We start from the raw sequence: 23,295 nt of genomic DNA, 5'->3' as shown, positions 1-23,295 counted from the left end.
AAAGAGTGCAGCAATCTGGTAATCCTCATGCCTGTATAAACTCACTCCTCATCTCCTTACTGCTGTGTTCAAAATTGCTCCTATAGCCCTGATGATTAAAGAGCTCTAAGCTGAATTTGGCTAGCTATACATTGACCATCACATCCCCCAATCATTCTGCCCATGATTTTTGCTCATTAAATTTCCACTATCTAAAAATTAGTCTGCTTTTTTTTTTTTTTAAACGTCATTTCACATCATATACTAGAAATGAAATAGAGCTTTCAAATATTTACATATACATACATAGTGCTATAATGTGATGGAAAGTACAGCAATAATAGTGGAGCTAGGCTACAACAAATGAGAACAAACCCAAATGCAGCAGCTGTTAATCTAGAAACAAAAGAATTAAAACTGCTTACCCACAGAAGACTTCTAGGAGGCAGGGATATCCAGCAAGATACCCTCATCTATACTGCCAGCCCTTAAATGAGGTCTGGGAAGGGATCGATTCTGTCTCCACCCTTTCTGGTCACTCAGGTGCATTGCATGCAGGTGAACTCCCCTGGATTCGTTCTGCCTTCCCACTAGGTGCTCAATCACTGTTTCAGGCTGTGACTCAGCATTTCCACTACAACATACACACATGTATGTGTATATGGATGTTTGCAACAAGTTTTTTTGTTTTTTTGTTTTTGTTTTTTTCTGCCACTGTAATGGCAAAAAAAGGGGTACCAAAAGGAACACCGCCATGACCTTCCATGATCAATTGGATCCAACCCCAAGGCAGGTGTCAGAAGAAATAGATCCTTCAGAGTGACAGGATTGAATGGGTTGTATCTGCTCCAAACAACCCAGCTTCTTCTGGCACTGAAATCCCTTTTTCTGGAGGGTGAACCACACTCACCCATTGCCTATTAAGGTCCTGCCGCACACTTTGGCGGCTGCAGTGATCTGTCTTCCAGCACAGCTGTCAAAGTATCCAGCCACTTTCTGCAGTGAGAAATTCGTATTGGTTTAGTCCTTTAGAAAGAGCTCCTGCCTGGGATATCAAAGAGTTTAACCCATTTCCAGATGGAGCTGATCCAATCCATTATTCCTTCGTTATTTATATAGCACATACATTTACTCCAGCAGTGCTTATGTTAGACATGCTTATGTGATACCAGATGTAAATACTTAATAAACTTAGTCACTGCTAATGCAGACTTGGAAATGCATCTAATAAATCCCTCAGTAACAGAGGCCAGGCAGTGGAGGTAGACAGCAAAGACCTAAGTTTTCACCTAACTTGGAAAAAAAGAGAAACTAGAGAATGATACTAAAAGCATTACATTTAGTGAGGAAATTAGGTTATTATATAACCCAGGAATTTTAAGACTTCATTTCATAGTGATTTAGGGATATTTGTTCTATAGTCAAATATCAATTGGAAATCTTGGGAAATAGATAATTCTCATATATTCTTTCTCCTCTAGCATGAAAAGAAGGAAAGAGAGCTACAGCTTGACATTGTGCTTCTGTGACCAATACTTGAAAGAAATCTGTTTCTCAGCTACATAAAATCAAACAAATTAATAGATCTAAGTGAGATTTCATTCTAAATACCTTCTACAGCAAAATAATTGTATTAGTTTGCCATCCGCTGCAACATGAGAGGCCTTGCATTCTGCTGAAGTTTCAGAAAAGTGTATTGCTTCTTACTTGGGTAACAGCCACATTGCCCATATAAGAAGCTAGTATTGGTCACTGGGCTCTGTTGTGTGTTTTGTTGTTGCTGATGTTGTTTTATAGCTTCCAGCATCATGTAGAAAGTACTTTTTCTCCTGGAAAAAAAAAAAAAAAAGTACTAATTAGAGGAGAAACCTTTTCAAATTTTATTGGCAATCTGTTGGATGACTGTCCTTGTACTTCAGTAATGCAAAAAAAACAAACCAGCTTGGATTTCTTCTGGGTGCTGGGCTCGAGCTGTCACCTTTTGTCTTGGAATTGTTACATTTAGTGAAGTTGAATTAGGAAGAAACAAGGGGTAACACCTTTCCTTAACTGTGGCATTTAACTTCAGACCTTCCAGTAGTATCTGTGTAAGATCATTAACTGAACTGTGACTTAGAGGAGATGTTATTTTCAGCTCTCTTTTATGGACAAATGACCAATTTATGAAGATGCTGGATAGGAGTTAATTAAGTTTGAGGGGAGTTTCCAGCCATCATATCCAACTGCCATATTTAGCTATACATAATGTAGGTACAAATGTGTACATTACAAAAACAAACAAACAAATAAATAAAAGTTCTGAAAGACAAACACATTTAGATTTTATATTTTGATGCCTGCAAAACCTGCGTTTCATGTAAGAGCTCTGACAACTCCTTTAGCACAGGTGTTCAATTCTTTCAAAAGTGCACGTGTGACCTTTTAAAGAAATTACTCTTTTAAGAACCCTCCTGTGTGGGTTATTTCTGCTTTACAAATGAATTTGAGCTCTGAGGTCCAGGAGAAGCTAATGGGAAGTATATTCACTAGGCAGTCTTTTTCTCTAATTGAATTCCTGGAGAGGAATAGTGAGAGGAACGGGTGGCTGATCTGTTTGCCTTGGCATCTGGCTGAGGCATTTGGGATCACAAAAAGCAAAAGTGGGAGTGAAAGAATGTGCTGATGTTCTTTGCAGCCCTAAGAATCTTCTTACATAAATGTTTTGCATTTTTCTACTGTGTACCTGTATACTTTCATATACCTCAGTTAGTCTGCTATGTTTGAATCCATGCAATAGAAAAAGGAAAAAAAAAACAAGCCCAAACAAGCTCATCACACATGTAAAGCATTTGTGTACAATTTTTCGTATGTATCAAAACAAATAAGAACACCATTTGAAGATTAAAATACAGACTCTTCGTAAATGAGATATCAACTTCCCTTCTGTCCTCAGAAAAAGACTGCACAAGTCACCATAGATCTGTAAAGTGTCAAATGCTTTTTTCCTTGAAAAACAAGGCAATTATTTGAGTTTACTATCTGTTTCAGTTCATGTGTAGGACCTGTCTTGAAATGAGAAATGCAAAAACCCAAAACTGTATGAGTTATTGCTATTATTATTTCAGAAAACTACCTCAATCTTTTCAGCAATGCGTCTGATAGGATTAGTCTCAGAAACATAAGAAGAAGATATCTTACACGTATTTCAGAAGATATTTCTGATATAGATATTACATCACTTATTCATATAGATACTGTATTCTTTTTATCTTTTCAGTCAACTTCACTTCCATCTCTGCAACTTGATGGAGCAACTTGTTCTGGGTGCTGTCTACAAGCAATTACAGAGAAGAAGTTTATTGAGAGTAGTCAACATGGCTTCACCAAGGGGAAATCATATTCTACTTGACTCAACTGGTAACATTCTATGATATCATCACTGACTGGGTAGGTGACAGAGCATTGGAACAGGCTGTCCTGGGAAGTGGTGTGATCTCCATCTCTGGAGGTATTCAAGATGAATTTGGACACTTATGTAACCTGCTGCAGGGAACCTGCTTTACCAGAGGACTGGAGTCGAGGGTCTCTAGAGGTACTGTCCCACTCCTATAATTCTGTGATTCTGTGATTACTTTGTATTTCTTCATGTAACAAAGAATATTGCAGAAATCTAGACACTCCTGTGCTACTTAACTCCACTTAAGACTGAGATTAGAGGAGTGCAGTGGTGTGGCTGCAGTGTCTGTGACAGCAGCAGGACAAATCACAATGCAGTGTGTATCAGGAGGTCATAAAAGAGGCAGCATTGCCGCACTGCGGCCTAGGTCTGTGGTGAGTGCAGCATGCACATCCTAATGGCCATGGCTTGGATGCTCTTCCTCAAGCTGACCACCCCCTCCATGAGAACCCTCTCCTGCTTGGGTGGCAGCTGGATGACTTGGACAACTTGAGTCTTGAGTTGGATGAAGCCAGCTTCAGCAGTGGCACAGCACAATCTAAACACTGAACTGTGATGGATGGTCTGTAGATCTGATTCTTTCTGCTGGCGGGCAAAGGCTTTTCCCTCCAAGTCATGAAGATGGTTGGGACTTACTGAAGACAGCAGTGAAAATTAACTGAAGATTTTTCATGATATTCTCAGTGATCAGCATGGATGCACGTGGACAAGTCCTGTAGGCACCTTGTTTTACTACCACCTGAGTTGCTTCTAAAACAAATTTATCAGTAATTCATTGTTTCTGAGTTCTGGAGCTATGAGGTTCAGCCCACTGCTACCACTGACTGTGACAATTTCACACAGAGATTTTTGGGATCTCTTGCAGTCTTTAATTGTGGATGATATCTTTTTGGATGTTACACTATTAATAACACAGCACTGTGGAGCTGCCTTTAAGTACAGCATTTGTAAATTTTGTCTATTAAACAGCTCAATTATTAACTGCATTTACAAATGTTCTTTTATCCAGTCACTTCTTTTGATGATAGCTATTATTTACTGTCATGCAAATCACAGAACACAAGAGGAGAGAAGAAGAGGTGTCCTAAAGCTCTTCTATGTCATTATTCATTTATTAAAACATTAAAAAATGGCACCCACTGATATTCATTTAAACTTGTTGAACGTTTATGGAGATCAAACAGTGGATGTGAGCAGGTGGGGCTGTAGGTGATGAATCTCCGCCATGGTGACAGCAATAATGGATCACTTCCTCTTGTGCAGGTATTTACAGGTGTGTCATGCAGGATCCTGTTCATAGCTGTCAAAAATGCAAAGCTGAAAGTACAATCAGTTATTGTACTGACAAACTGTTTTTTGTGGCTGAGAATCTACTGTTTCAAGTAGTGTTATTTTGCTCTTTGTATCAGTTGTAGTTTCCATGGAAATAAATAGGAGGGATTACTTTCAGTGAAATGAAATGTATAATGCTATGGTTGAACAATAGACTGAAGGGTCAATCTCAAAAACTTCTAGTAAATGTGGTTACACCAACTTGGAGACCATTCACCAGTGGGATTCTGCAAGGCTTCATTTGAGGTCCAGCTCTCTTCAATGTTTTGTTAAATGACCTGGCTGTAGGACTTGAATGACTACTAATTAAGCTGTATCTGAGCAAGCAGTGTGCCATGGAGCCAAAAGGGACAACTATTCCTGGGGGTGCCCCAGGCCCAGCACTGTTCCTAGGTGAAGGGAGGGGCTTTGTCCTCTGTTCTGTGCTCTGCGGCCTCACCTCCAGCACTGAGTCAGGTTTGGGTGCTGCTGCTATCACAGTGTCTCCTCAGGGAATCAGCATGAAAGGGACAGCATGAAAACAAAGGGTATCTCAGAAGAAATGGTTCCATTAGCATCCTGGGATTTTTTCTTCTGAAATTTTCTGTGTCTGTGTGAAATTCACAGCTTTTATAAACTTCAAATCATATTTTTTTAATATTATGCAAATTTGATAAAATTGTAGTACATTTTTGTATTTCATAATCATTTGAAACTTCTTTGCATGTGTGAGTGAAGCCTAAGCCTTAAGGGATTTAATACTTAGCATATTTCTGCAATCTTGCAAGGTTGCCTTTCTGCTAATGCATTTGGCTTAGGAATTTATACAATAAATACCTTGAGAATTAAGAGTGAGAAAAAGCTAGAATTTTGAAAATTAAAAATATTTAAAAACAGAACAAGACCACTTACAATACAGGGTTCCCTGTGCTCACCCCACCAAACATATAGGTTTAACTTAATATTTCAGTTCACATTGTACATTATACAAGCATGAATCAATCAGAATTCCCTCTTTTGCACCTTGCTGAAGTCATTTTCCCTTCAACAAATACAAGTTTTCCTCTCAGAAATAAAAATGTAAATGCAACTACTTGACAACAAATATGCAACACTGAATTTGATGATTCTACTTTTTATTTTTAAGGGAATGGTTACAGTAACGAGCAAGTAAGCTGTCATCTGTTCTTTGTTGTAATTTACCCTTCAGCTAATGCATAACGCCAGAACTCAGCACATGAGGGATGAGACTGTTCTCGTTTTAAGATTGTTGTAGTTTTTTAGTGATACTGTATTCAAAAAAGCAGGTTTCACTGCAACTCCACCATCTTCAGGAGGCTTAAGAATTATGACAGCAAATGTAAATGAATATAAAAACATAATTTGTAATATCTGTTGAACATTTTAGGTTTCTTTATTCTTTCATGTGCAGAGCTGAGTATTCTCAAAAATTCCCCATGGTCAAGGCAGACATGATCAGTCTGCTGATAGATAGGGAAATGTGGCTGAACCCTTCTATCCTATGGGCTTTAGAGTTTAACTGATGTCTTAGTGAAAGCATGCTCTCCTATTGTTGGAGTGCATGAGCTAAACAAGCATTCATTAATTGACCTTACTACTAGACTGAAGGCAAATGGATGCTTCCAAAGTTAATTTCAGTGTAACCAGCTGGACGTTGTGATATATTGTCAAGCTGCAGGCATTTTTTAGCATTCTATCTCTCATATCTATGACTAGAAATGATTCGCTTTGGATAGACTTACGAAAACCTATTCCTCTTCCAACTAATTGCATACCATGAGACACAGTTCAGAAACAGTTTGATATTGTTTTAGATTGAATCATCACAGAAAAATAAACATTACACTTCAGAATTAGTCTTTGCTACTTCAGCTGAAAATGGAGCTTATATACATGAAAAGTACTTCCTATCAAGTTCTATCTTTTCAAGGCATGAAAAGTCTTGGAAAATGATCTTCTGTCATTGTCTAATTATTCATGAGAGTAAGCACGCTCTCCATTCCATGCTATATTTTTATTCTGTGTCAGCCACGTCCTCTTCTGTATCTCCACATTTCTAAGCTAGAAAAATAGTTTCTAGGCTGTTATTCTCACAAGTTGTATTAGACCAAATCCTGTGAACTACTCTGCAGGTTGCTTTGCAGTCAGCCCATGCAGTTCACTACTGTGTCAGGGAACTAGAAATGGCTTCTGCTGAAGCTGGTGGCTATTCTCCTCAGCCATGCAATATCATTTATATACTCACTGCAAAGAGTAACTCTTCTTTTTGGAGATATAGTTTGACTCATTGATGGATCATTACAACTGCAGTTACTTTTACAGTCACAGTGCGTGAAAGGATGTAGTTTCACCAGCCGACATAAATCAAGCTGAGTCTCAAAATTAGTCTGTGGTCATACTGACTGTTTTGCTTCCTTTGTGTGTTGGATTAACAAATGGCTCCAGATGCTTTGCCACTTATAGCTATTATTTACTGCCTGGAAAATATTCATGGAATAAACTGATCATCAAATACTAAGCTACAGCAAAACAGCAGAGCAAACCTAGCCCAGCCTGCCAGGATAGAGTTAGCAGGTGTGTAGATAATCTGCAAAAATCTGGAATATAATTAATCTTTTTTTTTTTTTATTTTATAATCGTGATTCTTGTGGTGGTTCAAGGCACAGTATATACATTGCAAAAGCTGGAGATCTTTTGGTGGCAACAGTGCACATGTAAACTTTTTTTTGTGTTAGCACGTTTAGATAATGGCATGATTCTGGGGGAAAAGAAGCAGAGTGTGGCAGCCAGCTCAGAGGTTCAGGAAGTAGTGGAGGCTCTCACACTCATTCTCTGGTGTCCCAGGTCTCTGCACATCTCTGTCAGGTTTTGAAGTTGTCTACCTGCACAACTAAAGGAACTCCCTATCCACAGTGCTTGGAGGGCACTTACTTCCTGCAGCTGTCCACACAGTTCCTGCTGTGCTTGGTCCCAAAGGATCCCACTTCCCTTTCCAGAACCACGGACTGGTTGTGGTCCCCTCCAGTCACAACCTCAGCAGTGTGTTATGGCACACCTTCACCAGCTTGGGCTCCACTCTTTAAGGTGGCAGAGCCTGGATGGCAGCCTACAAAGCTCAGTGCTCCATCTGTGCTAAGGGGTCCACCAAAAAGATAACACTGGGATGGAAGGCCAGTTTTTGACATATAGTGTAGAATGAGCCATTGCAGCAGCATTGTTGGTTTGTCCTTCTCCTTGCTCAGGTGGCACGTAATTAAAATAAAGTTGGTCCTTCAAGGTGGCGTAGGTGTAGTTACTCTTCCATACAGTGCTCCTGGGAAGCATTCAGATTTTAAAAGTGCAATTCTGTTTTGTCTTTTAGGAGCTCTTATTGACTAGAAGTGTTTTCTCTGATTGGATTTTTTTGTTGTTGTTGTTAAATGTGCAACCCACAGGCAACAGAGTGCCATAAAACTCACATCCACTGTCACCTGCTCCCATCTGCTAGAGGCTTTTTGTCTGAGGCAAACATGTTACCTATTCACTCAAAATCAAATTTGGGGAAGGGAATCTGCTTCAACCTGGCAGAAAGCAGCTCCCTTCTTTCCTTAACCTTTGTGAAAGGCTCCAATATGTGGTTGCTGAGAGAGCATAGAATGCACCTATTTAAGCAACTCTATTTTTATCCTTTATCATTCTAAAATAATTCTTCAGTCCAAATGCTTGAAACAATCCACATTCCTCAAAGAGAAAAAAATAAACAGTTATAGCAGTTCAGTACAGTTTGTACTTCTGCAAAGGTAAGATTTTTTTTCCTTTAACCCCCTCTCTTGTCCCCTCAGCTGATCCCATCTCATCTAAGCTTTTGGCAACACTTTTTTCTACCATTGTGTTCTCTTATCACTTCTGTGGCTGCTACTACTTGTCCTTTCCTTTCTGCTTGGCTACTTGATAAAGCCATAGCATTAATCACCAGGTAAAATCATTCATCTTTCCAAGATGGATCATTTTTAGAGGAGCTGTTTTCATTCAGCACCAGCTGGTCTTCAACGAGGTGGGCTGCTGAGTACTCAGCTCTTCTGATTTAACATCCATGCCTGTCTGTAGCTCTAGGAAACTAACTTGAGGCAGCAGTTAAAATTATGCTGTATCTTATATATGCAACTTCAGGCACTCAAAAACATTTTTGCTTCCAGCAAAGACGAAAAGATTAGAATGATAAGAGAAAACGTAGCAATCCTAACAGTGATCTTCTCACTCTCTCTTCAGCCTCTGTTTCACATGAGCTCCCCGCTGAAGGGTGACTGGAGGAAAAAAACCTTTAATCACAGACCATGCCAGCTAGTTATCTGTCAGCAAGCCTCTGTCACTCCAATCAGTAATTTAGGAAGGAACACTATAATAGCCACAGCTATTCAACTACTTGTTACAACAGCTTATTGGAAAGCAGAGTTTCTTTGATGTCCATCCTCAATTTTACCTTTCTTTGCTTTCCTTCTCACCTTTAACCCTCTTTTGGAGAGAAAGGTACTTCATGGACATGGCCAAACCCCATCAAAAAAAAACCCAAGAAATGCTGGTGCCTGATGAGATGCAGCAATCAGCCTTCAGTGATCCGACATCTTTCTGTCCGCATTAACAGGAAACTTCTCACAATTCAAGTTTGTTTATTGCCTGAGTTAGCTAAAGGCCATGAAATGCTAATGTTAATGGTACAAGCACATTACTGCCTCTTTAATTTATTTCAGCTAACTTCTGTTGATGGCATTTGGGTAAGCTAAACTGCCAGTTGAACTGGATTTGTTGTGCAGTTCGACGTAAAAACCGTGCTGGAAATAGATCTGAATTCAGACTCATCTAATTAGGAAAGCATCATGATAGTCAATGCAAATGTTTTCCAAGGCACTGCATCTGTGCACCATGCATCAATTGCATATTGAGAATGCAATATCCATTTTCTAAGTCATAAAAGCCATATAACGAGAGAAAACATGCACTTTCAGCCTGCCTATGTGAAAGACAAAGCAGACCTCAGGTGGTGGTGCTTAAGCCTTCGTAAGTAAATTTCCTCAGTGAAATAAAATATGAAAGAAGAAGGAAAATGTGCAGGGCAGGATATAAAAGAGTTCTGTGCAATATTTATCTGTAGTGATTGGCAGATTAGAAACCCTCCCACTCTTACAGCATTAGGCCACATACATACATGGTTTGATGCATGAATTATCAGCCTAAAAAACAACCAAAACTCCAAACCCCAACCCCTCACAAAACCCTAAAACATTTCTGAGCGTTTTCCTTGAATATGCTAAAATTGATTGCTACTGGCATATAATAAAACTCAGTCTGACTCGTAGAGCACAAAAGTACTAGACTGGATAAAAACAGCAAAAAATCATTAATGTTGCTAAAACAGAAGTGTTAGAATTCTTACAGATAGAACATAATTTCTTGGAGAGGTTTTCTGGAGTTTTTTGTTAAAGCATTTAAAATACCTTGAAAGCATCAGAAGTGCTGTAGAGTGGTTTTCCTATGCTTCTAAAGTAGTATAAAAATCCTTGAGATCTGTGCAAACTCTGTCCTTAAAAAAAAAAAAAAAAAAAGAGCTTGTTTCCAGTGACTAAACCTGACTAAAAATAACTAGCCCATCAAGCTGAAAAGAACAAGCAATTTTATTCAAGTTCATTTGGGGATTTGATTATTCTTTTCAAAATGATAGAGAATGGCAATCCTGAAAATCCTGGCAGAAAATGATCTTGATCTCTTGGTTCTGTTTCCTTGCTCTCCTTCAGAACAGCAAGGGCTAGCCCTTTTCTTTTTTCCCTAAGTACAAGTACATATGTCATGTATAAGTATGTATATAATTTCTGGCCTCTTGCATCTGTATAAAAAAAGTACTTTTCAAGAAGAATTCAAAAAGTTAGCACTGTTCTATTTGTAGAACAAAGGGCTCTTTAATGGCTCACAGCCTTACGTGAACGCTTGTAATAATGTGCATTTTCCATTTAGGAAGTAATTGTGTCATAACTAACCACTCCGATTAGTTGCAAAATGCAAATCTTTTAGAAAACTCATATACACTGATCCTGTGTGAGGTTGAGGAAATTGCCATGTCCATTAGGGAAATTAAAAAGACCGTATTTTTACATTTACATGCTTTGACCTTAGTATGGAAAGCAGATAATTTCAAAGGATATTCATGGTTATAAATAGTAAAAATTCTTAAGAAATTAACATAATAGTAAAATGGTCACTACAGAGCTTAGTACTAAATGCTTTACAAAATACTATGAGGGCTGCCCTGAAAGTAATGCCTCTTGTTTTATGATGTTGGCCCATGAAGTCAGATGCAGATGCTGGTGGGATTGCAGTAGAGGTTGGGCTTTCCTATTGGTAAGGCAGTACATTCTTTTGCTGTGTGATAGATGGCAGCAGAGGGGCAGTATGGGGTCTGACCTGGAGGTGTGTATGAAGCAAAAGTGTGTCACTGAATTCCTCCATATGGAAAAAATGGCACATAATGACATATGCTGATGCTTGCTGAATGCTGATGGAGACCAACCAGTGGATGTGAGCACAGTGGGGATGTGGGTGCCGTATCTCAACAGTGGTGACAGCGATGTGATAAACAAGCCACATTCTGGATGGCTATGAACAGCCATCACATCATGAAATGAAGAACATCTCCATCAGTTCATATGTGTGAATCAGCAGATTATGACTAGAGAACTTTGCACAAAACTGAAGGACAGCTTCAATACATTGGAAATGATGGTGCCAACTTTAGAATATTGTAGGGCTACACAAGAATGGAAAGAAGAGATATTACTTTGTTCATGTAGAGATTGTATTCCTTTTTTTTTTCTTTTGTGTTTCTTCATGTAACAAAGAAATATTGCAGAAATCTAGACACTCCTGTGCTACTTAACTCCACTTAAGACTGAGATTAGAGGTGTGCAGTGGTGTGGCTGTGGTGTCTGTGGCAGCAGCAGGACACGTCACGATGCAGTGTGTATCAGGAGGCCATAAAAGAGGCAGCATGGCCACACTGCAACCTAGGTCTGATGTGAGTGCAGCATGCACATCCTAATGACCACGGCTCAGGTGCTCTTCCTCATCCTGGCTTTGCTGTGCACAATGATGAAGTTTTGGCTGAGAATTCAGCACTTTTACATGGAAATGCACAACTACATGCAGTCACAAGTGGAACAGTGAGTTCAGACACAGCTCGGCTTCTGCACAGTATGGAGCACATGAGCCGGGAGAGCCAGGAGCAGAGCAGAATGGCCAAAGGAGCCCTGCTCTTCACTTCCTCACAGCACTGGAGTTCTGGAGCTATGAAGTTTAGCCCAGTGCTACCACTGACTGACAATTTTGCACAGAGATTTGGGATCTCTTTCAATCTTTAATTGTGGATGATATCCTTTTGGACATTATACTATTAGTAACACAACATTGTGGAACTTATGTACTACATTTGTAAATTTTGTCTATTAAACTGCTCAATTATGAACTGCATTCACAGATGTTCTTTTATCCAGTCACTTGTTTTGAAGATAGCTATTATTTATTGTCATACAAATCACAGAACACAAGAGAAGAGAAAGGAAAGAGGTGTCCTACAGCTCTTCTATGGCATTATTCTTTTATTAAAGCAAATAGGACTGTGTTCCACCAGTACATTCTCCCCTGAGACCCATTCAAAAAAATACTGGCCATACCAAATTAACTGGAGCTTTGCTATGGAGACAGAGCTAGGCTTTTTTGGCATACTTATTTTGTTTAATCATCTAGGTCTCATGGTTGCAAAACCAGATGTTAAACACCTTTCTGACAAAACTAATAGGGCTGTGGGAAATTGAATTGCACAGCATTGCAGAGAAATGATTGGAGAAAATAAAAATTCTGCTGGAAGTACAGGGAAAATGGATGCAGCACTACTAGGACTGGTATGTTAGCATTTGCTATCTTTCTTCTTGTAGTTTAATCTACTGTATTCTTATGTAGATTCTCATACTTGCTCGTCATGTACTAAAAAGCAACAGTATTCTAAGTATGTCCTGTAGCCTTTAATGAAGCAGTTGCTGAACACACAAAATCTGTACATTAATGAATCTATTTACTCTGAAATCTCCAAAGAGCTGTTCCTGATGTTTTCCAGCTGCTGTCTCCTAGCACAAGGACAGGCCATTGTTATTGTACTTGCACAGTGACAGTGCAGTGCTGACTCATTGACTGCTGGCCCTGAGCAGGAGAGGGACAAGGAGAGTGAATCACTTCTGGTCCCCAAGAGCACAGATGGTCTATATGGCTGGATATATGCATATCTCCGTATTGTCATGGAAGTGCACTTTGAACACACATAGAGAGAAGAATCCATGATCCTAGGTGCAAATCCTTGTGCGCCACAGGCATTTGTGTATAACAGAGCTGTCAGAGTGCATTTTTACTTTATTAAACCACTTAGAACAAAACTAAAACATTACTTATTTTATTTTATTTTATTTTTTCCACCAGGAGTTTTATTTAACTGCTTTCCTTCTCCAGAAGTTTGCTTTGTGTTAGGTTTTCTCTAACATATATTCCTGTTGACAAACTCACATTTTTTGTCCTCTAAGTATATAATAGGACACTTAGGGAAGTCAGTATGATTTGGGAAACCACTTTGACCTGTCTTTACTTAAGCCAGATCACAGTGATGTTAAATGAACTCCTTTTAATAATTCATCCCAGCAGAATCTGGTTTACTTTTAGCTAGCTCTTACAGAAGAAAAAAGGTTTTTGGCTTCTGTGCTTCATCTAGCAGAGCTGATGAATTGCTCCCAGGCTGCTGTCCAGATGCTCCTCCAAACTGAACTGCTATGGAAAATCCTCTGAATCTTCCTCCCTTTTCTTCTACACAGCCAAAGTACAATAACTGCATGCCTTATGTCAGCAGCCATGATACAGGCAGTGATAATTAAAAAGACAATTACCTGTGCACTTTCCCATTAAGAAAATGAAGGGTCTTTATGTTCTGATGGACAAGATTAACTAAGCCTTCTTTTCTTGGTCACCACTGGTGCAAGGAGATCTCAGGACCCCATGTGGTCACTGAACAGAGGAGCTGTGGTATGTAAGCATTGCAGTGTTTGGGACTGCACTAGGACAAACGAGTTTTCCATGTGGTGAATGGAAAAAAATTCAGATTCGCTAATGTTGGCAAGTAAAATGTGGGAAAGCAACCCAAACACAAGACAGAGAAGTAACAGTGGTTTTCCATGGACACAAAATGGGCTCTGTTCAAAGAGCACAAAATCAAAACCAAAAATAGAGAAATGCATTTGGCAATATGCATTGATATATCATCATCACCTGGAAAAGAAATGGTGTTCATTTTCGGTACCTGGGGTTGTGGAGGCAGCGTGGGTTTAAGTTGTGCAGCAGCTTCCCTGAGGTCCAGGGAAGAGAGGCAGGGAGGTCTACCTGCAGAAGCTTTTTGGTGGAGGGTCCTGCTTGCAGAAATCATTACTTCTCTGCATCATAACTCCAGGCCAGGAAAGCTGCTATCTGCCCCTCAAAAGTATCGTGGTAACGAATAAATAAATAAATAAAAATCATAAAACACGAAAATTGGAGTAAATTTGGGTTAGACACATGGAATATTCTCATAAGCTGTATGTCCAAGTGGCTTTAAGTCTTTTGTAACATCCTTATTTTTATAGGAGTTGCTTTTTGCCATCTGACAGATGCTCTTTGGGTTGGCTGGGGTAAAATCCAGCTTTCAGAAGCACTTAGGAGCAGCCACATGAACACTACCCAGGGCTCAGAAGTAGCCAAGAAAACACAGGACTTCAATAAACACTTATTTGGATTTCACTTTGGCTTCAATGTGTAAGCTGCACCAGCAGGAAAAGAGAAATGGAAATGTCAGAAAAGGTTGTGACCTTTAATATGTATGAGCATTTATGGAAAGCAAAAAAACAAAGCACTAAAAAACATCTCATATGTATGCACCAGCCTGTAGCAATGTTCTTTGCCTTTGGTGAAATGACTTCACCATGGTAGCCTGCAGCCCTGCTGTGCTATAGTGGTACCTGACCTTGGGAGCTGGCACCAGCAGGGCAGCCAGCAGTCACTCCTGATGTTGCTGGTCCCCAGAGGGACCCTGAGTGCCACCAGGAGCAGGTTCGCTTGGCTGCCCTCAACACCATCTATGGGCATGGAACACAGGATCCATAAATACAGTTTTGCCTTTGAGAGTGGAAAGCATTTTGACTGCACGTCAAAGAAGTACGTGTCTTTGTCCTTTAGAATCTTCTTTTAAGGTGGTTGTTCAGCCATTTGAGGGATTAATGTTATACTTGAAGATATCAGATATAGGCAGTGCATTTTGTTTGTGAAAATACTGGACTGTATCTGTCTGCTTAGAAGTACTATTCTAAAAATAAAGAAGATTGGAATAAAAGTGTCTCAGGGTAAAAACACACAGACCCTCTGCAAACATATGGAATGTAATGCCATTAGAAATACTTAAGTAGAGAAAGAAGGATACATTTTCTAGAAGTACAGGAAAAATTTCAATTAAAAAAAATGTTTTTCTTCACAGTAACACACTTTGTTACAATTACTGTCTTCAGAATTTTCTTTCTTTCTTTTTGACAAACATTTATATATATGCACATACATGTATTGATTCAGTAGATGTTTTCAAACATTCTGAAGTATTCTGAGGCCAGCAGGTCAAGGGAGGGGATCCCCCCCTCTACTCTGCCCTGGTGAGGCCTCACCTGGAGTATTGTCTCCAGTTCCAAGCTCCTGGGTACAAAAAAGACAGGGATCTCCTGGAAAGAGTCCAGCAGAGGGCCACAAAGATGATAAAGGGTGTGGAACACCTCCCTTATGAGGAAAAGCTGAGAGACTTGGGTCTGTTCAGCCTTGAAAAAAGACTCAGAGGGGATCTGATCCATGTCTATAAATATCTAAGAACCGGGAGGCAAAGGGACAATGCTGGACTCTTCTCAGCAGTGTGTGGTGATAGGACAAGGGGAAATGGCCACATACTGAAGCATAGGAAGCTCAGCACAAATGTGTGGGAACTCCTTCCCAGTGCAGTGACGGAGCAGTGGCACAGCTGCACAGAGAGGTGGTGGAGTCTCCTTCTCTGGAGACGTTCCAGACCCGCCTGGACGCCTACCTGTGCAACCTGGGCTAGGGAGCTGCTTTGGCAGGGGGTTGGACTCCATGATCTCTGGAGGTCCCTTCCAACCCCTACAATTCTGTGATTCTGTAATTGTCATCCTTCATTGTAAAACTGCAAGGAATTTTTTTTTTTGAATTTAAAATTGACACTTCTTCAGGCAGCATATATTTAGGTTTGGGCCCAAGAGTATGCTGCAGGTTGTAAACATCAGATAAAAGTTATCTGAAAGTCATTAGAATATCACAGATGCTCTTTTCAAACACGGTCATTGGGTAGCAAAACATCAGAAGGTTTCTGTGCTTCCAAAATAACTAGGTTGCAAAGCCAACTGAATGAAGTTGGGAAATGCCAGAATTAGATACCCTTGGCAGAACTGATGGCACTTACTCTTCCATGATTAAATGCATTATGACATTGGTTTTGACTTCGTGAGGCCATATCTTTCACCTCCCCAGCCCACTCCTTCTTCCATGAAAAGGAAATTACTTCCTATTTTCATTTATAGCACCCATGTTTTATGCAGTTTTCACTGCACTGTGTTCGAACTGAATGTAAAACCGTGGAGGCTTCATGATTTCCATTTGATTTCACAAATGCTATCACCAGTGTCCAGGCACCCTTCAAACATATCCAAGTTTCTCCACATGAGAGCATGGTGAGGTGAAGCAGCGATTACCCGCACCCTTTATCACAGCAAATTATGGTGTAGGGAGATGAGGGCCAAACTTTCAACTGCTTTTTCAGAGCCCACATATGAACAAATTTGGAGAACCTAAAGCTAGAAGCTTCCCCCCAGTGTCTCATAAGATAAGTAAATGAGGAACTGGAGAAACAGGATTTCTTTTTCAAATGTGAAAGTATTCATCTTCTGAGGTTCAGGATTGGTGCATTGCTATTATTAATAAAGAGGAAATCTGGTCCTTGCAGCCCAGGTTCTTCATGTGCAGTTCTTCTCCCCAGTAAATCACAGAACAATTCTGACCTGGGGAATTATCCCATACCTGCTCAGAGTGAGGTCAAACTCAGACAACTCAGGGCTGCCTTCTTGAATTTGGAGTACCTCCAAGAATGGAAACCCCACAACCTCTCCAAATAACCTGCCACCAAGCTTGGTTGAGCTAAACAAAGCCCTGAATTAAAACCTTGAGTGACCTTGAAGAAAATACATGATCCCCACAGCCTTCCCTTCCTCATAGATGTGATGCGGGATGGATAAAGCAATCAAGCTTCAGAGGCATTTGGTTACACTCCTGATGTGTGCTGTAGATGTGCCAATGAAAGATTATACCAGCAGATTTCTCCTTATAAGATATGGAGTTCCTAGTCACCTAGTGTTAGAAATGTTGCTGTACTCTATTTAGAGACGAGTCCTATTTTCTAGGTAGGAATAAAATTAGATTAAAAGTTCAGACATCTCTGAACATAATGTCTTGCCATCTTTGAGGCGACATCATGTCCCCATCAGAGCCACAATAATATTTGACACTGCCAGTGTCACTAAATGCTGAAGTTTTCAATTTTGATTAAAGCTGCAAAAAGAACTATGCTGTCAAGCATCATCTTGATGCATCAGCAGCACATAACATGTCTATAAGGAGAGACTCGATGAATTTAAAATTGTGACAATTTTTGCCAACGTGTTAGCTCTTGTTCTCTGCCATTTTTCATCCCTGAAAAATGCTGCCATTTGCTTTCCTTATTACAAGCTTTGCCTGTTTCTCTTAGCCTAAACCTCTCTCAGTACTGGGCTATATCATGCTTTCCACACACCTTGAGCTTGCTGATAAGTTCAGACCTATCAGCACCAGCTGTTTTCTCTGCTGGTTCAGCTCCATAGTCAGCTGAGCAACCATTAACCTATAGGACAAAATTCCCAGCCTCTTTCAGGCCTGGCATGCAGAAAATACAGAAGAGCTAGGTGTGGGGTTTTAATCCTGGGCTTGGTATCAGCTATTTCCATCAATGCTGCTGAGACCCAATGACTGTCCACCTGCTCCCTGCTTCAGAAAGTGTAGAATGGATAAGGCATGATAATCACAGGATAAGACCCAGAATTCTTTGGGCCTACAGATAATGGCAGAATGTTGACAATGCCATTATTTTACTCCCAGGGCAGAAAAGAGAAACGCACAACTTTCCAGGAGAATAGAAAATCCGAAACTTGCCGTTTTCTATTTTATAAGTAAAAAACCCAAACAGTCCAAATGTTTTCTTTCTGTTCCCAACCTGTTTTGATGTAGGGTGTGGTATCAGCTGCTTCCAGACAAAGAAGGAATGCTACCAAAGTCACCTAAAGGGTGAGGCTCTGTCCTGGTGTGGGGAGGAGCCTTCTGAAACTCCCAGCTCAGCAATGCAGTGCTATGGGCTCTATCAGCTCAGGCTGCCCAGGGCCCCATCCAAATTGGCTTTGAGCACCTCCAGAGATAGGGCACAACAGTAACCTCCACAAACACCACTATGCCCTAAATCCAGGAGGAAGAGGCTACCAGCAGCTGGATACCCTGGGATGTCTAGCCCCTCTTCAGCCAATGATCTGTTCTTAGAGCCTCAAGTTCAGGTAATTCTTCTGTATATGGAACCAGCTGAGTAGACTGTCAGGAAACTAGACTGCATTTATTGAAAGTGAGTGGCTCTCATGAAAATTTGGGATCCACTATGGGTCCTCTCCAAATTGTCAGGCTATGCCGAAACAACCCTTACTGAGAAAAGCCATAATTAGTAGCAGGAATCTTTTGATAATATTCTTGTTGATGATTTCAGCTTTTATAAAAATCACTTTGCATGCTGCTGAGAGAACAAACACTGACCATCTCCATATCTGCTCAGGGTGCCTGCCTGGAAGTGGATGTGCTTTTGCTGTACTGTGTCAGGAGAGGATGCAGCAAACACAATTCCCAGCACCTCCTGGTTGTGGGAGTGTTTGGAAAGTGGTTTGCAAGCCTGTAAAGGGGAATCATGGGATTCCTTTACTTTCAAGGCTGATACTGAGCACTTTCTAGCACTCAGACTCCATCCAGTCCTGTTCTTTCCTTCTAGTCCCAATCAGTGTAAGTCACAGTATTCCCTCTGACCTTGTAAAAGGCTCTACTCATGTGTTTGTACTGAATGGATTAAGAAACTCAACTAGTTGCTGCAAGGGGGGAAAGAATAAAATAAGAAGCTATAAAAATAATTAGAATATGTTGTCTCCCGCATAGGATAACACTGTCTCCCGGGTAGGCCACAATCTGCCAGTACATACCTATGCATGAGAATTCAGCTGAGCTTAACACTTGAAGGCACGGCAATGGGACATGGTGGTGGTGGCCTGCACCTTCCCTTTGCACCATGCTGTCAAGAGGTGTGCAGGGACATCCTCTTACAACACAAATGACAGCTGTCTCTGAAATGACAGACTGAACAGAAGGGACTCACAACCCCTCCCCAGTCCCTGTTTGGCTTGGCAATGTATACCTGACCTGGGCAGAGCCAAGAGAGGCCCGAACATAGGCCTGCCCTACACACTGCTAGTTGTGTGAGCAATCACTTGCTCACTAGTTTTTCTCCAGCTTCTAAATTCCTCGTCTTCTTCAGGTCAAGGCTGCCTCAAAAGGAGTTTCACCCCCTCCTTCAAGTTGTGTCTCAGCTCTCTTTGCAGTGATGGGAAAGCCACAGAGTTATTTTTAACAGCACTCATCATCTGCATTCTTTCAATGCCGGGCTGCTCCACCTGTGGTGATGATGCTTATAAGCACCGGGAAGGGTTCACCTTCAAGGATGATGATTTAATTACAAGTGCAAGGAGCTATGGCCCAGCATGTCAGATACTAATGGAGGAGCTTTTCTGCTCAGTGGAGGGTAGCTTGCCAGTGCAGCCATTCATTTATTTAGGTGTACAATGACATACAACTGAAGCTGTTAACGTTTAAAAAGAAAAAAATCTTATTAGAGTCCAGGCAAGGATACTACAATAAAATAAATGGCTTCTGGTGCTTAATCTGTTTGTATGTAGGTTCAGGTGTGATTATGCCACCACCTGTAATTAAGCTTTCCCTTTGCTCCTGACCTTGGGGCTTAAATGTAATTTGTTCTATAGGTAAGACTGGTATAAGCTCAGTGTTTTAATGTTCAAATTGATTTAGGTACATTCAATTCAAATTTCCTCATGGAAGCATATAATTTTACTATTACTAATGTCAGAGCAATTACCCAGAGGTGAAGAAGCTGGCACAGAGAAGAGCCTTGCAGCCCGCAAATACTTTCCTTCACACACACACAAAAAGTATCACTGCCTGGTGCTTTTGGGATAGAATAACTCACCTCCAAAACAGACCAAGTTTGCTCCTGGTTTCCTGCATGCCTCTGGTTGCCTAGATAGTTGGGAGGTGGCAGTCAGACACTGGTCATCTGTGAGTTTTTAATCTTGTTTTTGTGTTGTGCTGAGAGTCTAAAGGTCTGAACTGTGTTGTTTTTCTTTATATTTTCTGACATCCCACAGAGAGAAGTGTGCATTTTAATCCCAACCACTGCCACTGGGCAGAAAGCTGCCACCTTTTGCTGTGATTGTATTGGGTTGGCTCCAGATGTGAACTCTTGCTGGAGAATTTACAGACATATTTATACCTGGAGAGGAGGTGAGTACCTCCACCTCTTGCCCTTGGGATGCCAGAGAAAGTTAATGTTGCAAACACTCTTTTTCTACTGTTGCATCCCTGTGGCTGGCCATGAAAGCCCGTTAAGAAGCTGCTGTGACATAAAATAGCTTGACTGATGCTAAGAATATGAAGGAGCTGTCCAAACTGCGTGTTTATTTTGTTCTTAATAGTTTTGTTTTTTATTTTTTTAGCTTAAAAGAGAACTCTCCTCCATTACTTCCCTCACTAATATTCTTGACACCGTTCATTTTAAAGCCTGTGTACCTGGATTAGTATTTTAGGCAGCTGAGCATCCTGGTGAGCATTTATGAACAAGCTTTGTTCCAGCTCTTGTGAGACCCCAGCTAGAGTACTGTGTCCAGTTCTGGAGTCCCTAATACAAGAAGGACATGGAGCTGTTGGAGCAGGTCCAGAGGGGTGCCAGGAAGATCATTGGAGGCTGCAGTATCTCCCCTACAAGGGCAGGCTGAGAGAGTGTGGAGAAGAGAAGGCTCTAAAGGGACCTCACAGCAGCCTTCCAGTGCCTGAAGGGGGCCTACAGGAAAGCTGGGGAGGGACTTTTTACATGGGCAGGTAGCAAGAGAACAAGGGTTTTAAACTGGATGAGGTTAGATTTAGACCAGATATTAGGGAGAAATTCTTTACTGTGAGGGTGGTGTGACACAGGAACAGGTCACCCAGCAAGCCAGTTGGGCACCTCTGCTTCCCACCAGAAGCAATGATCTTTTGGTGCCAGTAAGGAGCAGCCCCACAGCCTCCTGCCACCCATGGAAAGAAGCAAGGAGTCTGCAAACGGTGCTATGGCTATTGCCCGGAGGAAGCCAAGTACCCATAGTTTTCAGCCTAGATAGGTTAACAACATGCTGGAGGAGTATGTCTTTCCAGATGTTCCATTTATCCCACATTTTTTGTGTCCATATATTAAGAAAAATAACAACAACAAAAAAACAAACTCAGCCAATAAAAAATCTCTTTGTATATGTCTGGTTGTTCAGGAAAAGGTGTTTTGGGATTTCAAATTTGAAAATATTTAATAGAATCATAGAGTCATTGAATGGCTTTGGATGGGAGGGACCATAAAGACCAACCTGTTCCAATCTCCTGCTGTAGGCAGGGTTGCCACACACGCTACATCAGATTGTCCAGGGCCCCATCCAATCTGGCCTTGAATGCCTTCAGGGATGGGGCATCCACCATGTCAAAGGTCTTGCACAAATCCAGGTAGACACAGTTCCCCTTCCTTTGCCCACCAATGCTATCACTCCATTAAAAAAGGTCACCAGATTGGTCAGGAATGATCTGTACCTGGTGAAGTCATGCTGGCTTTTATGGATCACCTCCAAGGTTACTTACGTTTATCCCTGGTTACTTAAACCAAGGAACCAGGCATTAACTTCTTGTCATTCACCCAGCTGCGAGCTGGGGCTGGACATCACCCTGCACCTGCCTGGGAAACTGGGAAACCCGCTTGCACAAAGCTCCTCTGCACTATCCAGTTGTCTCAACTAGTGTCCATGGCTGGTTTTGGCGTTTTTATTTTTTTGATAGTATTTGGTTTAATAATACCTCAACTTGCTCATAAATCCTAACTCCTCTTAGCTACCTACAATAACCCTGCTATGGATCTCACCTAGTTAAAAAAATAAGCAGTCAAAAGACAAACTTTTAAAGATTCACAACTGCCTTTGTTTGGGAATAGGAAAAACAAGCTCATACCTAAAAACAAGGACAGGGAATAACTACTGGGTTTAACATAATTGTGTTAATGAGAAAATTGAAGTTAAACAGTAATGGAATAAAGAAGGATAAAAGGGTTCTCAGAAAAAGCAAGAGTGAGGGAGTTGCTAATTCATCTGAGACAAAAAGGACAAGTTAATTAGTATCTGTGAATCATGGAAGGGTTAGCTGAGGTTGAGACACAGGGAAAAGTATAACGTGAAAAAGAATCAGTCTCTCTAAGGAGGTGTGAATTTTAGTAGATAGAAGGCACAGAAGAATTTTAGCTCTTCATTTCATCTTTTGAAGTAGTTTGCAAGTCTCCTCTCACCCTTAGGACTAAGAGAGGGTCACAGTTACATGCAAGACGTGCTTGCCTTGATGGTGCTTGACTTCTGAGATCTCGAGCTCTTGCAAACTGTGTTTGTTGTTCTTGCTTTTTTCTTTCCAGTTTCCATGTAAATTTTCCAAGAGGGCATTTAATGTGATGGGTGTGTATAACATATGATGGGATGTAGACATATAAGACCTGTGGATTTTGGTTGTTCTGCTATAGGCATGTGATTAAAATGGTACCAGCAGAGGAGCATTGGAGCATTTTTTCTTATCTTGTCCCTACACAACAATGCATACTGCAAAGAGTGGACTGCTCTCAGCTGTACTGATCTGGAAAAACAGATTGCTGCTACCTTCAGACCCTGACTTGACGAGAGCAAGACAGGCATTCATTTCAAGCTTCTGTTACATGCTTGACTAGCTCTACAGTTCCATTGCTCTTTTGAAAATTAGGAGCCAATAGAGCCTCAAAGCCAAGGGGACCATGTGTGTGTTTAACCAATTTTAACCAGTCATGGACCTGCCATCAAATTCTTTGAAGATGGGGTTCCCCAAGGTGCTTTCACTGCACACCAGGCATCTTTCACACAAATGAGGAGAAAGCCCTCTTAAATCAAAGCAGGTTAGCACTCAGATGTAAATGTAGGGGAATAATGGGAGCAAGAACCATCCTGGAATTGAAGGTGAAATTGTCCTGGAATGCA

Source organism: Cyrtonyx montezumae, unplaced genomic scaffold, assembly GCF_038088225.1.
Source record: "Cyrtonyx montezumae isolate F1298 unplaced genomic scaffold, pur_monq_1.0 scaffold_3, whole genome shotgun sequence".
In the NCBI taxonomy this organism is placed as follows: Eukaryota; Metazoa; Chordata; class Aves; order Galliformes; family Odontophoridae; genus Cyrtonyx; species Cyrtonyx montezumae.
The sequence above is the reverse complement of the archived record's forward strand: the minus strand, read 5'-3'. Positions refer to the sequence as shown.